The sequence below is a fragment of the Lactuca sativa genome, chromosome 8 (genome assembly GCF_002870075.4).
Source record: "Lactuca sativa cultivar Salinas chromosome 8, Lsat_Salinas_v11, whole genome shotgun sequence".
Classification (NCBI taxonomy): domain Eukaryota; kingdom Viridiplantae; phylum Streptophyta; class Magnoliopsida; order Asterales; family Asteraceae; genus Lactuca; species Lactuca sativa.
Window position 1 is genome coordinate 155,683,757 of NC_056630.2, and position 7,057 is coordinate 155,690,813.

The 7,057-nt window shown below is 30.6% G+C and overlaps 1 long non-coding RNA gene across 1 annotated transcript; it reads right to left on the bottom strand.

Annotated features, from left to right (window-relative positions):
- Positions 1–1,793: 1,793 nt before the first annotated feature.
- Positions 1,794–3,901, bottom strand: LOC122195740 (uncharacterized). Its single transcript, XR_006186426.2, has 2 exons — positions 2,096–3,901; positions 1,794–1,988 (listed from the first exon to the last, which is right to left on the bottom strand). It is a non-coding gene; the product is annotated as an uncharacterized LOC122195740 (long non-coding RNA).
- Positions 3,902–7,057: the final 3,156 nt, after the last annotated feature.

The following is a 7,057-nucleotide window of genomic DNA, read 5'->3' on the forward strand; positions in this document are numbered from 1 at the left end:
TTCTCGATGCTCTCTATGTCGACAAATTCATATACATCAACTTTCGTTTAGATAGTTTTGTCTAACGAGCGAACGATCTTTTCTTCGTACTTTGTGATATACTACTGTATTGTGTCATTACGAAAAATTATAACTTCCTCATACGTAGTCAGATCTGGGAGTTCTTGTGATGAATGATCTCATATTTACGAGGACTTCGGCTCTCCTTTACATTAATTTGGCTAAAAGGCAACTTATCTCCGGTTCACTTTTTATGACGCATATTAACGTATTAGGTTGAACACAAAACTTAGATAAATCATAACTTTGTCATACGAAATTAGATTCGGCGTTCTTTATACATACAGAATCATCATCACGATTACTACAACATTTATTAAGATTATTTATTCTAAATAATCTTTTATTTTTACACATATTTTATCGTTCAACAACAGAATTATAAATAAAAGGATTTTCTAAAAATATTATATTCTTTATAATATTCGTTATAACATAACGTGTATATTTATAAATATGTATATTCTTCGTAGCGCGTACGAAGAACAATTATCCTATTTTTATCTAATAAAATGTATTATTATTATTATTATTATTATTATTATTATTATTATTATTATTATTATACTTTAAACGTTTACACCGAACTTACGAGCGTTACATACACTTAAAGCGTAATAAGTGCAACTTAATTTACAAAGTTTTTTGACAAAAGTTCGAAAAGTAGCGGGCAGAACTTCGAAACCAAAAGCACCTCGCTAACGTGCTCACAAATTTAGAAATATCAAGCTCGGGGTCAGATAAGAGTTTCCATAGAGAATTGAAATATTTTGTGTATGAAATTAGCTAGATTCGTTACCTATTTACATAGGGTGCGTCACACTTCATCAATGTGTTCAAATCCATATTGTGTCATGTGTCGTACATTCGTTGGTCTATGTTGCATGGTCGGTCGCAGCCTTCAGCCTTGCCACATGAAAACTCGTGGTGGAGCTACACCATCATCGAGACTTGGTCTCCGGACTTGCCACGTGGCGCCCTCCAGGTGCTGCCACGTCATCGTTTTTCGCGGGAATTTTTCGCAATATTCGAAAAATCATAACTTTCGTATACGAGCTCCGTTTTTTATGTTCTTTATATCAACCCGTTCATATCGACGAGTACTACAACTTTCCTTTAGACCCCAACAACAATTTCTCATTCTTTTTTAACTTCATATTTTTATAGAGATTACACTGTTAAAATCCGTGTAAAAATTATAACTCCTTCATACGAACTCCGCTCTCGATGTTCTCTATATTGATGAATTCGTATTTACGAGTACTTCAACTCTCGTTTACATTGTTTTAGCTAACAAGCAACTGATCCTCAATTCACTTTTTATGACATATCGTTGTGTCGGGTTGAATGCAAAAATTAGAAAAATCATAACTTTCTCGTACGAAATCATATTTAGGTGTCCTTTATGCTCATAGAATCGTCATTACTTCTACTACAACTTTTGTTTAGATTTTTTAATCTTATATAATGTCTTATTTTTAATGTTATTTTATCGCTTAACGATAATTTTTATATTAAGATTTTTTTTATAAATATTATATACTTACAATATTTGTCCACATAAAATGTATACGATAAATATTTATTAATTCGTAACGTGTACGAAGAACAATCATCATATTCAAGGATTTTAATTGTTCGGTTAAATATATAATAATAATAATTATTATACGTTAAATGTGCACCCTGAATTTGCAGGCCTTATAATTTCTCTCATTATAACCTATAACCCGGGACCATGAATTCATCCATAACATATAATCGAAAATTTAGTGAGAGTAAACATTTTCACATAAATAACATTTATAAAATCATTTACTACGAGTACTCGCATGATATAACGGATATCTAACCTACATCCAAATATAGTCCTTACAATAACCCATTGATCTTTTAATATTTGTAATTACGTTTTACCAGAGCCGGTCCTGAAAAATGAAATATTCTTAAAGATAACGAATAAGAAAAAAAGGGCCCTTATATTTATTATAATTTTATAATTTTAAATAAAAATATATAATAAAAAAAATTAGACCTTGTACGGTTGCCCACTTTGCCCCCTCTAAAGCCCCATGTGCTTTACCACACCTTTGCTTTATTCTCTCTAAAACTGTGATTAGATAGTATGATCAAAGCTTAAAGGTGATTCTCCTATTTATAGTACTAGAATGTAAACCGACTTGTAGATAGCTCCGTACCGTACAATTCTCAAACGTTAGCCATTCACCAAAATACATGTATACCGTTAATTAATCAATTGGATGGTACGGATTTCTGAATTTAATGGACATGTATCATTAATTGCTTCATGTCCACTTCAACCACAATTTGCATTCCTTATCTACATGGTGCATGTATCATTCTTTTTAGACAAAATTACAAGAATGGTCCTTGTGGTATGTCAAAACTAGTAACTTTGATCCAAAATAGGTTTGACTCGCAAGGATGGTCCAATAGTTTCATTTTGTTGCGAGTTTAGTCCAAAAATTTTTAAACTTTTTATAATGACGGATTTGCCCTTGGTATTTTCCCTTTTTTCAATTTTTTTATTACAGAAATCACAAAAAGAAAAAAATCTCTCTCTCTCTCTCTCTCTATATATATATATATATATATATATATATATATATATATATCTCCTCGACCTCCTTCTCATCTCTAACCCGTCTATCTCCCTCGTTTCTCACTTCTCCGGCGAAGAGAGTCACCACAGTCGACTGTGGCAGCTCCTCCACCTCCCCTTGCCATGACCCACCACCATCCAACATCCCAAATCCAAATCCACAATGGGTGTTCTTCGTTCTTGATTTTAGATCTGAAATGAAACACAAAGAAATTTAACACATGTCTGGAAGTGGATTTGCAAAACGAAGAACCTTTACTTTTATCGATTTTGTTCAATTTATTAGATTAAGTTTACAAATGTTCCAAACTCAAAACACACACATATACAGTTACACATACATCAAGATTAATTTGATTTAAACAAAGGAAACAAAGCTCAATCTCATTAGCTGTGAAGTCGATTAGAACTAAAAACATACACACACAAATATGAATATGATCTCAAGAACACTCATTTTTTCTGAGTTCAAGAACAAGAACATCACATTCACAAACCCATAAATCATTTTTCCTGATCTGATGAACTGCCCTTGACCACCACCTGAATCGACATCAACAAATATTTCAAACAAACCCAAAAACTACAATCTAGATAGAAGAAAAAGAAGAAGAAGAAGGAAAGAAACATAACAAACATAGCAATAACAAATCTCAAATCTAGATCACGATTTTAGTTGTTTTCTGCGGCAGACGAACAAAGTTGGGGATTTCCGACCCTTTTAGAACGAGAAATCTTAGGAGAGAAATGACCAGTCAATGAAATCCATAAGGAGAGTTATGGCTCTAGAACCGTCGCCTGAAGCATAACCACCACCACCTGAAGTCGGTAGAGGGATTTGAAGAGACACAAGAGAAGACAAAAAGAGATAAAAACATAGATCGGATATCGGAGCTACAACCCTTCATAAACGTAGATCGAACAAATATGGCACCATCAGAAAACCCTTCATCGGAGAAGGCGGGGGGAAGTCTCTAGTGGTGGACAGCGCCATCGTCTTCGTCGGATAAACAAATCTGGATTTCACCTTGATCGTTTAGGAAAGCTTCGATAGAGATGACAAATTTGAGGGTAATGAGTGCTTGGTGGTCAACTGAGAAGACGGAGATGGTAGATTTGGGGGTAAGAGACGTGTCTCCGGTGGATGTGCAATTTTCCGGTGAATAAAGATTGAGTAGATCTGAGAGAAAACGGAAGTGTGGGAAGAAGATGAATAGGTCGATTCTTGGATATATACATATATATATATATATATATATATATATATATATATATATAGAGAGAGAGAGAGAGAGAGAGAGAGAGAGCGGGGGAGAGAGTGAGTGTGATATTTTATTTTTGTTTTATTTTTAATTGTTTTTTAATTACATGTAATAAAACAAAAATGAAAAAGTAAACAATAAGGGCAAAATCGTCTTTACAAAATTCAAACCAAATTGGACCAAACTTGCAAGGAAATAAAATTATTGGACCATCTTTGCGAGACAAACTCATTTTGGACCAAAGTTGCTAGTTTTGACATACCACAGGGACCATTCTTACAATTTTGTCTTCTTTTTATATACTTATCTCTTATATATCTAATAATCCATGCATACGTTATTTAGTTTGATAAACTCTTATTATTTATTTTTATTTGGACGGTAGATATACATAAATAATTGTTTAGAGTAATATCACATAAAACGTTACTTGTTTTATAATTACAAAAGGTGGTTATATATATATATATATATATATATATATATATATATATATATATATATATATATATATATATATATATATATATATATATATATATATATATATATATATATATATATATATAATTGTTTTATTTTCATAAGGTGGTTTTTGTTTTATAATTAGTATTATCGTGAAGTATCAACCAATATGTAAGTCTAATTGAACCATATGAATCTAAAATTTGTAATTGATAGCTACCGATAGAACTCCTATCTACTTAGGATAGATTTCGTCCTCCAAACTATGCCAAGTATTAATAACTTAGGATAACGTCGCTTGGTTTCATTCAACTAAACTTTCAATTTGACAACATATTTAGATTGGGATTGGCTAAAAAAACACCCCATATTGTAATATGGACACCCTAATTAATTATTTAAATATTTTTATTGGCTGAAATTGTATTGTTTTTCGGAAAAACTGATTATAAGTAGTTAATTATCGGTTGTCTTTTTATAAAAATGTCAATATGGTATCTAAAGGGTGTCTTGTTAGATATTATCAAACAGTTATTTTTTATAAGTTGTATATACATACTTAAGAACTTATTAAAATATCGTATATTCTTAGATTACCATCTCAATTCATTAAGTATGAAATTTTAGGATGTTATCCTAATGATCTATTTTGTTATCTTATTGATAAAATTATATATTTCATTAAATTTCTTGTGATTTGATTCTATCGTACCAAACACACCCATAATATATTTTCACCATCAATATATCCATGTTAGAAATTTAGAATATTCATGAAATCCATTTTGTCAAAAGTACAATATTAATTCGCTAATTCACGATATTGTTTTCACAAACTGAGTGTACTCATTTTGTGATATAAGATGAACGTTGTCGTTTGGTATAGTGTGATTTTGATTTGTGATAACTTATAAAATGGTCTTTTTATACAAGTAGATTAAGCACGTCATTCTGATTTGTGATCCAAAAAATGGTACTTAAAACGATCAATATAACGAGATATTAAAAACGTATTAATTGCATGAAATATATTGGTTCTAAGAGTAGTTGAGTGTTGAATGTATAGATCATTTATGCCCTATGACACAAAATTCAAAAGATTCTATGGAGTTCTTTGAGTTGCACATGGTAGTTGCATTTAAATGAATTATATTAGGTAAATAGTAAAAAAAACATTGTAGTTTGGTTACTTTTCTGAAAAAACCACCCAATGTCTTGTTTCTAATAATTTTTTTTGATATTTTTCTACTTTTGTCCAAAATGTCGGTTTCACGGTCATCAACAGGTAATCTCATGTTGAATTGGCGGATGTGGATGCTTACGCGGCATTTGAATTGGTCAAAACTTATAAAAAGTCAAAGGCTTGTTAATTTCATGACTTTCATAATCGTCCCTCTTCAAATCATCAAATGTGCCATGAAAGTCGGACGAATTTTAAAAGTTTGGAAGTGGGTGTACTGTACAGATATGATGGGGTGTGGGAGTGAGACTTCTTTTTCACATTCTGCATTAATGGGCCTTACTTCATACTAGTGAGATTTTCACATAATCAAGATATGATTGCGAGATGCTATGAAAGCTTGTTTAAAGTGAAGTACAAGTGTTGTGAATGACTAAACCTTGAAAGTGTGTGTAACAATGTAATGTATGATTATTGATTAAAACCAAATTTAAACCTTGTTGTTAATATTACTATTGGAAACAAACTTATTATTAATCAAAACAAGATTTAAACCTTGTTGATAATATTACTATATATTGGGAACAAACTTATTATTTTATGAGATTAAAGTATTAAACTGATACTCACTAAGATTGTGTTTGACGCTTAACTTATTTTAGGTTTATTGCAATTTAGTATTTGTTGATGTCATACAAGTAGCTTATCAACTAATTTTTTGATAAGATATTTGAGATAATTTATTGATAAGTCACCTTCGAAACTAGAAACCAGTTTTAACATATCGGTACCAAAAGTACTACATCTTTTTTTTTTGAACCGGCAAATACAAATATATAATCTACTAGTTGTGAGACCCGTATATTATACGGGTTGATTAAAACAAAATGTTAAGTACGAATGATTAAATAGAAATTTTATTTGAATTTGAAATTAAAATAAGTGAAAATTATGAGAAAAAAAAACATGCAAAAAATAAATAAATTAAAATTATGTGTTTATTGTGTATTAACGGGTTAATTATAACAAAATGTTAAACATAAAGGTTTAAACTGTAAATTTATTTAAAATTTAAAATTAATGGTAGGTTTAATTTATGGAAACTAAATTAATGATATATTGAAAATGAAAATTAAAGTAATGACAAGTGGAAAATAAATATATCTCAAATTATGACAAAATGACATGTGGCAAAGTCATTTTCATTTATTAAGGTAGATACCTAAACTAACACCTAATTCCACATATGTTCACAACGGGACTTGAACTCTCAACCTCAATGAGGAAGGGCACCACCTGATACTGCTGGGCTAGAAGCCCTTTGGTAAATATTTGTTGCGTGCATAGAAAAAATAACATAACCATGTTGCATTTTTTTTTCGCTCAATCCTTTGATATTAAATAAGATATAAACTTCTTAATCTACTAAACGTATAAAGGAGAATAGGGTTATAAACCAATGAGATT